This window comes from Chiloscyllium plagiosum, unplaced genomic scaffold (assembly GCF_037043375.1).
Source record: "Chiloscyllium plagiosum isolate Xiang-an unplaced genomic scaffold, Cpla_swu_hap1 HiC_scaffold_44, whole genome shotgun sequence".
Lineage (NCBI taxonomy): Eukaryota > Metazoa > Chordata > Chondrichthyes > Orectolobiformes > Hemiscylliidae > Chiloscyllium > Chiloscyllium plagiosum.
The window spans coordinates 16,675,245-16,681,713 of NW_028270182.1; the positions used below are offsets into that span (position 1 = coordinate 16,675,245).

Genomic DNA, 6,469 nt, shown 5'->3' on the forward strand with positions numbered 1-6,469 from the left:
AATCTTGGCTGTCTGGCAGGAAGAATATAGTGGGGATAAAAGGGGCCATCTCAGGATTGAAGCTGGTGGCAAGTGATGTTCCACAAGGGTCAGTGTTGGGGCCACAACGTTTCACTTTAAACATTAATGATCTGGATGGAGGAACTGTCAGCATTCTGGCTAGATTTGCAGACAATGTAAAGATAGGTAGAGGGACAGGTAGCATTGAGGAGGTGGGGAGGCTGCAGGAAGATTTGGACAGGTTAGGAGAGTGGGTAAAGAAGTGGAAGATGGGAGTACAATGTGGATAAGTGCAAGGTCATGCACTTTGGTCAGAAGAACAGAGACATGGACTATTTACTAAATGGGGAGGAAATTGAGAAATCAGAAGTGCAGAGGGACTTGGGAGTCCTAGTCCAGTTTTCTGTTCAGGTAAAGGTTCAGATTGAGTCAGTAGTTGGGAAAGCAAACACAATGTTGTCACTCCTGTCGAGAGGGCTCGGATATAAAAAAGGGGATGGACTTCTGAGGCTCTGGAAAGCTCTTGTCAGACCATATTTCGGGTATTGTGTGCAATTTTGGGTCCCGTACTTCAGGAAGGATGTACTGGCTCTGGAACGGGTCCAGAGGAGGTGCATGAGAATGATCCCAGGAATGACAGTCTGAACAAATGAGGAATGTTTGAGGACTCTGCGACTATATTTGATGGAGTTTAGAAGGACAAGGGAGGAATCTGATTGAAGCTTTCAGAATACTGAACGGCCTGGACAGAGTGGGCATTGGGAAGATGTTTCCATTGGTAGGAGAGGTGAGGACCCAAGGGCACAGCCTTAGGTAAAGGAAAGACCTTTTCGAACAGAGATACAGAGAAACCTCTTCAGCCAGAGAGTGGGGAATCTCTGGAATTCAAAGCTGTGGAGGCCAGGTCATTGAGGCTATTTAAAACTGAGACAGATAAGTTCTTGGTTGCCAAGGGGATAAAGGGTTACAGTAAGAAAGCGAGAGAATGGGGATGTAAAACCAATGGCAGAGCAGACTTGATGGGCTGAATGGCCTAATGTCTGCTCCTCTATCTTATGGCTTTATGGTGTATAGGGGAACTGGTGGATATGGTGTATCTGAATTTCCACAAGGCATTTGACAAGGTACCACACAAGAGCTGCTCAAAAGGATAAAGGTGCGCGGTGTTCTGGTTCCTGTATTCGCATGGATCGAAGATTGGTGCACTCACAGAAAGCAAAGAGTGCGTATAAGTGGGTGTTTTTCTGGTTGGTGATCAGGGGCTAGTGCTCGGCCTCAGGGATCAGTGTTGGGACCGGAATGCGTACAATTCACATCGATGTTTCAGAGTTGGGGACCAAGTGTAGTGTGTTAAAGTTCACAGGTGACACCACGATCACTGGGACAGCAAAGTGTGCAGAGGACACTGAACATCTGCAACGGGATAGAGACAGGTTCAGTGAGTGGGTAAGGGTCTGGCAGATGCAGTACGGTGTGGGTAAATGTGAGGTGATCCATTTTGATGGAAATAATGGCAAAATAGATGGTTATTTAAATGGTGAACAATTGCAACATGCTGCTGTGCAGAGGGACCTGGGTCTCCTTGTGCATGAATCACAATTGTTGGATTGCAGGTCCAGCAGGTGACGAGGAAGGCAATTGGAATATTGTCCTCCATTGCTAGAGGGATGGAATTTAAAACCAGGGAGGTTATGCTGCAGCTGGATAGGAAGCTGGGGAGGCCACACCTGGAGTACTGTGTACGGATTTGGTCTCCTTACCTGAGGAAGGATGTACTGGCCCTGGATGGGGTGCAGAGGAGGTTCACGAGGATGATTATGGAGTAGAGGGGGTTTGTTTATGAGGAGAGACTGTACAGCCTGGACTATACTCAATGGAACTTAGAAGAATGGGGGCATGTTATAGAAACATATAAAATGATGATGGGAATAGATCGGATAGAAGCAGGGAGATAGTTTCCATGGCGGTTGAAACTAGAACAAGGGGTGTGGCCTCAAAATGAGGGGGAGCAGATTTCGGACTGAGTTGAGGAGAAACTTCTTCACCCAGAGTGTTGGGAATGTGTGGGATTCCCTGCCCAGGGATGTGGTTGAGGCTTCCTCGTTGAGTGTTTTATAGACAAAGACAGATTTGTGAAGACTAAAGGAATTAAGGGATATGGTGAGAGGGCGGGTAAGTGGAGCTGAGGCCATGAAAAGATCAGTCATGACCTTATTGAATGGTGGAGCTGGCTCGAAGGGCCGGACGGCCTACTCCTGCTCCTAGTTTTTATCTTCTTCTGTTCTCTGAATCACGTCACCACATTCATTTCAGTCTGGCAGTGTTTGAAATATACTTCACCCGATACAGACAGCAAAGTAGATGATATGATGGGATGTAGCAAACTCTGTTACATTCAGCACCATCAGGTGGCAACGTAATAATATCCTGTCAGAAACCTGTCCTCATCAGGGACAAAACCTGCCTGGGTCAGGAAGTAGGGACTGGGCAGGGAACGGGGCTTTTAATCTGCCGCTGAGTTATTTTGGAAACCTGTGCTGCACATGGAGATTTCTCCACATTAGTTTTCATCTGCCAATGACTTGCCTACTCGGTGAAGCTGCCCATATCGGGACACAGCCACTTTGGTCACCCCCACAGCTTTTTCTCCCACCCAACATGGGTCTTGTCAGTGATCCTGAAGACATTACACAGAAACATAAAAGATAGGCCATTTGGTCCCTCAAGCATGCTATCTCATTCGATATAATCAAGCTGATCATCGAGATCAATTCCCGAATTCCAGGGAGGTTTAACGTTCCGCGACTCCCTTGTCAGGTCCACACCCCCCCACCAACCCAACCTCCACTGCCAGGACCTTCCCCTGCAACCGCAAAAACGCAACACTTGTGCCCACACCTCCCCCCTCACTTCCCTCCAAGGCTCCAACAGATCCTTCCATATCCGTCACAAATTCACCTGCACCTCTACACACATCATTTACTGCATCCGCTGCACTCAGTGTAGCCTCCTCTACATTGGGGAGACAGGCCGCCTACTTGCGGAATGTTTCAGAGAACACCTCTGGGACACCCACACCAACCAACCCAACCGTCCCGTGGCTGAACACTTTAACTCCCCGTCCCACTCTGCCAAGGATATGCAGGTCCTTGGCTTCCTCCATCGCCAAACCATGGCAACACGACGCCTGGAGGAGAACGCCTCATCTTCTGCCGAGGAACCCTCCAACCACAAGGGATGAATGCAGATTTCTCCAGCTTCCTCATTTCCTGCTCCCCCCACCTTATCTCAGTCCCAACCCACGGACTCAGCACCGCTTTCTTGACCTGCAATCTTCTTCCCGACCTCTCCGGCCCCACTCCCTCTCTGGCCTATCACCCTCACCTTAACTTCCTTCCACCTATTGCATTCCCAACGCCACTCCCCCAAGTCCCTCCTCCCTACCTTTTATCTTAGCCTGCTTGGCACACCTTCCTCATTCCTGAAGAAGGGCTTATGCCCGAAACGTCGATTCTCCTGCTCCTTGGATACTGCCTGACCTGCTGCGCTTTTCCAGCACCACATTTTTCAGCCCAAGCATACATAAAACATGCGATCTCAGATTGGAATCTTAATCTCGAGAAAATATATATTTAGTGTTTCAAACATTGGCAAGTAAACATCATCAAATTATTTTGATAAATATTGTGAAGGGATATATTATTCAATTTTTCATCTCTTCTCTGAATTTCTTCTGGGTAACTGCATAAATAAAGGTGTTTGTGCAGCAACTCAGGAGCTGGAGCATGAAACCAATCTCTCTTACAAATGCTGGCAGAGAAACTGGATATCTCAAGTAATCAAATCGTTTCAGTATTGAATAAGTAATGAACACCACCCATAACGTGATGAAATTGCCAGATATAATAAATAACATAATCATGGATTTCCTCCGACTCCCCATCTCTGGGTCACTGACACTGTCCCCAGTCGTCTGAGCCCGGAGTCTCCTGCGAGCTCTGTTGGCTAATATAATGTTTCTGACTGTCAATGTGTTTAACAGGAGAATCAAAATAAATGGAATGAATGGTGTTATGATGTAATGCATTAATTCAACAATAGTCCAGGTAATCGATGCACTTACCATTGGATGTACTCGACAAAACCATGGACTATTAGAAAGCCAATATTGCTTGTAATACATGAAATACCAGACAATGTTCTTCAAACAACTCAGCACAGTCACTGTTCCTAAAACCACACCCGCTGTTTTCTTGGTGCAATGTTCACTTCTCAGCTTTTGGCAACATATGGCCACAAACCGATCAAAGGTGAACGTGACCGTGAACCAGACAGAGCAGTCTGTGGCTGCATAAAGCAGAACTGCGTGGATGTTGCACAAGGAGACATAATGTAGGAAAAGAAACTCCTCCCGATATGTGATAGGAATTTGTCGTAGTATCAGATCGAAGATAATGACCAGTAGATCCGCCGTTGCCATAGCCACCAGGTAATGAGTGACACATTTGGAAAGACCACATTTCCCCCGAACCAGGATCGTTATTGCAATCACATTAACTTGAAAGAAGAAGATAAATAAATTCATTTATTGCTCAGGTATAATGAAGAAATGTTTTTTATTGCTTTATTTAAAGTGCAATATTGACACTCATTCTTAATGGGTATCCCATGTTCTTCCATCAAACTGAAACTTTTTCACAAATTTGCTATTAACATTCTAATCTGGATGGATTCTAAATGTGGTGCCTGTCAGAGAATGGAAAAACTGCAGTCAAAGGCAATGATAACTGTGCAGCCAAACAAAAATCAGAAAGCCATGTGAACCAATGTAAAATTCACCACTTTCACAGCTGCTCATGCATTGAACGAATCAAAAAGAATAACTTGTCACACCCGTACAGAAGCAGTGATGACCCTCGAATAGACTGTTTCCTGGGATGAATGGGACAATGAGAAACTGTTACAATAGCTGTTACAACAGCATCTGCTTCGATCATCCCTGGGAAGGAGTTACAGAAACAACGTGAACAATCAGCTCCCTCAGTCAGAGGGCATAACACTTGCTTGATGATCTGCTCTCTCTCTTTCCAACTGAGCGATTAAGACCTGCATTCAGCAGTAATGTTCTGAAGGAAAGGGGTTAATTGCAGGAAAAGCAGGGACTGTGTCTTCGCCTCACAAATGGTATGATGTTAATGAATTCTTATTGAAAAACAGAATTGTTATTGATAGCTGGTCATTGCTGAAGCGCAAGGCAGATCAAAGAAAAGTGTCTCAATAATTAACATAACACATATGGTTATACTCCACTTCTTAAGACGTCATCCTGAGGGTGTCACTTTCCTGGGACACCAACAGCAGCTATGACCGGGTAGTAAATCCTCTGTATATCAGTGATCGCCCACAGAATCTTCAGCTTGACCATAAAACTAAGAGACATAGTTTCCCTTTTGTAAATTACAGTTATTTTGATGATTCTTGTCAGGGATTAGCCAGTTCTCTCTTTGAGAAATTGAGAAAACTTCCATTATCTATAGGAGGCAGAATTCATCAGATCAGAAAATCAATTCCCAAGTTAATGAGCCTAATTACAACTACAAACAAAAGTAATGAAATCAAAAACTGTAAGGGGAATGTGTACATGAGCAGGACATGTCCTGACCAATTAACCCTATCCCTTCTCCCCAATTACAATCATTCGTCCAAATCTGCATATTAATAGAATAGTCCATGTTCGACAATTCTAAAAAAGATATCTTCTGAAACAAATCAACAGTGGGTAATAAGAACAAACCTAAATTAGAAATTATAATGGGGGAGTTTAATTGTCAGTACATAGAGTGATCTAGTGTTGGCATAATTCAATGGGGACGTTCACTGAGGGTACAGTCACTGGTTTCCCCACCAGCAACGTCCTGGAGCCATTGACTAGAAACTTAACTAAACTAGCCACATAAATGCTCTGGCTTTTTTTAGCACCTGGTGGGATGAAGGTGTCTCTGGGGGCAGCAGCATTTATTTCCTGTCCCTAGTTATTCTCCAGAAGGTGAGGGATGGGCTGCTTTCTTCATCCCTACAGTCCCTGTGGTATAGGTGGACACATACTGCCTACAGCAAGTCAGAAGCTTGGAATACTGCACTCAGTAACTCACCTCTTGGCTCCCCAAAGCCTGTCTAACATCTGCAAGGCAAAACATAGTAATGTAATGGAATACTCCCCACTTGCCTTGAAACTTTGCATCAGGTCCTTTCCCATTTGAAAAGACTCAAAACCTCCCCTTCAGAGGTGAGCAGAGACCTGGGGAAGTTGAAACCTCTGAGGTAGTCGCAATTATCAATTGGTTCAGTTTGGTCAGAGGGTCACAAAGAGAGAGAGAGTGAAGAGCAGATTCATTCATATGGGTAAACCCTGAGGAACTTCAGTTGGGTGAATAGAATCGAGAGAAGGAGATTGTTCTTCAAACAGAAT

The 6,469-nt window shown here is 44.9% G+C and overlaps 1 pseudogene; it reads right to left on the reverse strand.

Moving 5' to 3' along the window:
• Window positions 1–3,664: 3,664 nt before the first annotated feature.
• LOC148137330 (putative G protein-coupled receptor 139) lies at window positions 3,665–5,440 on the reverse strand (annotated as a pseudogene).
• Window positions 5,441–6,469: the final 1,029 nt, after the last annotated feature.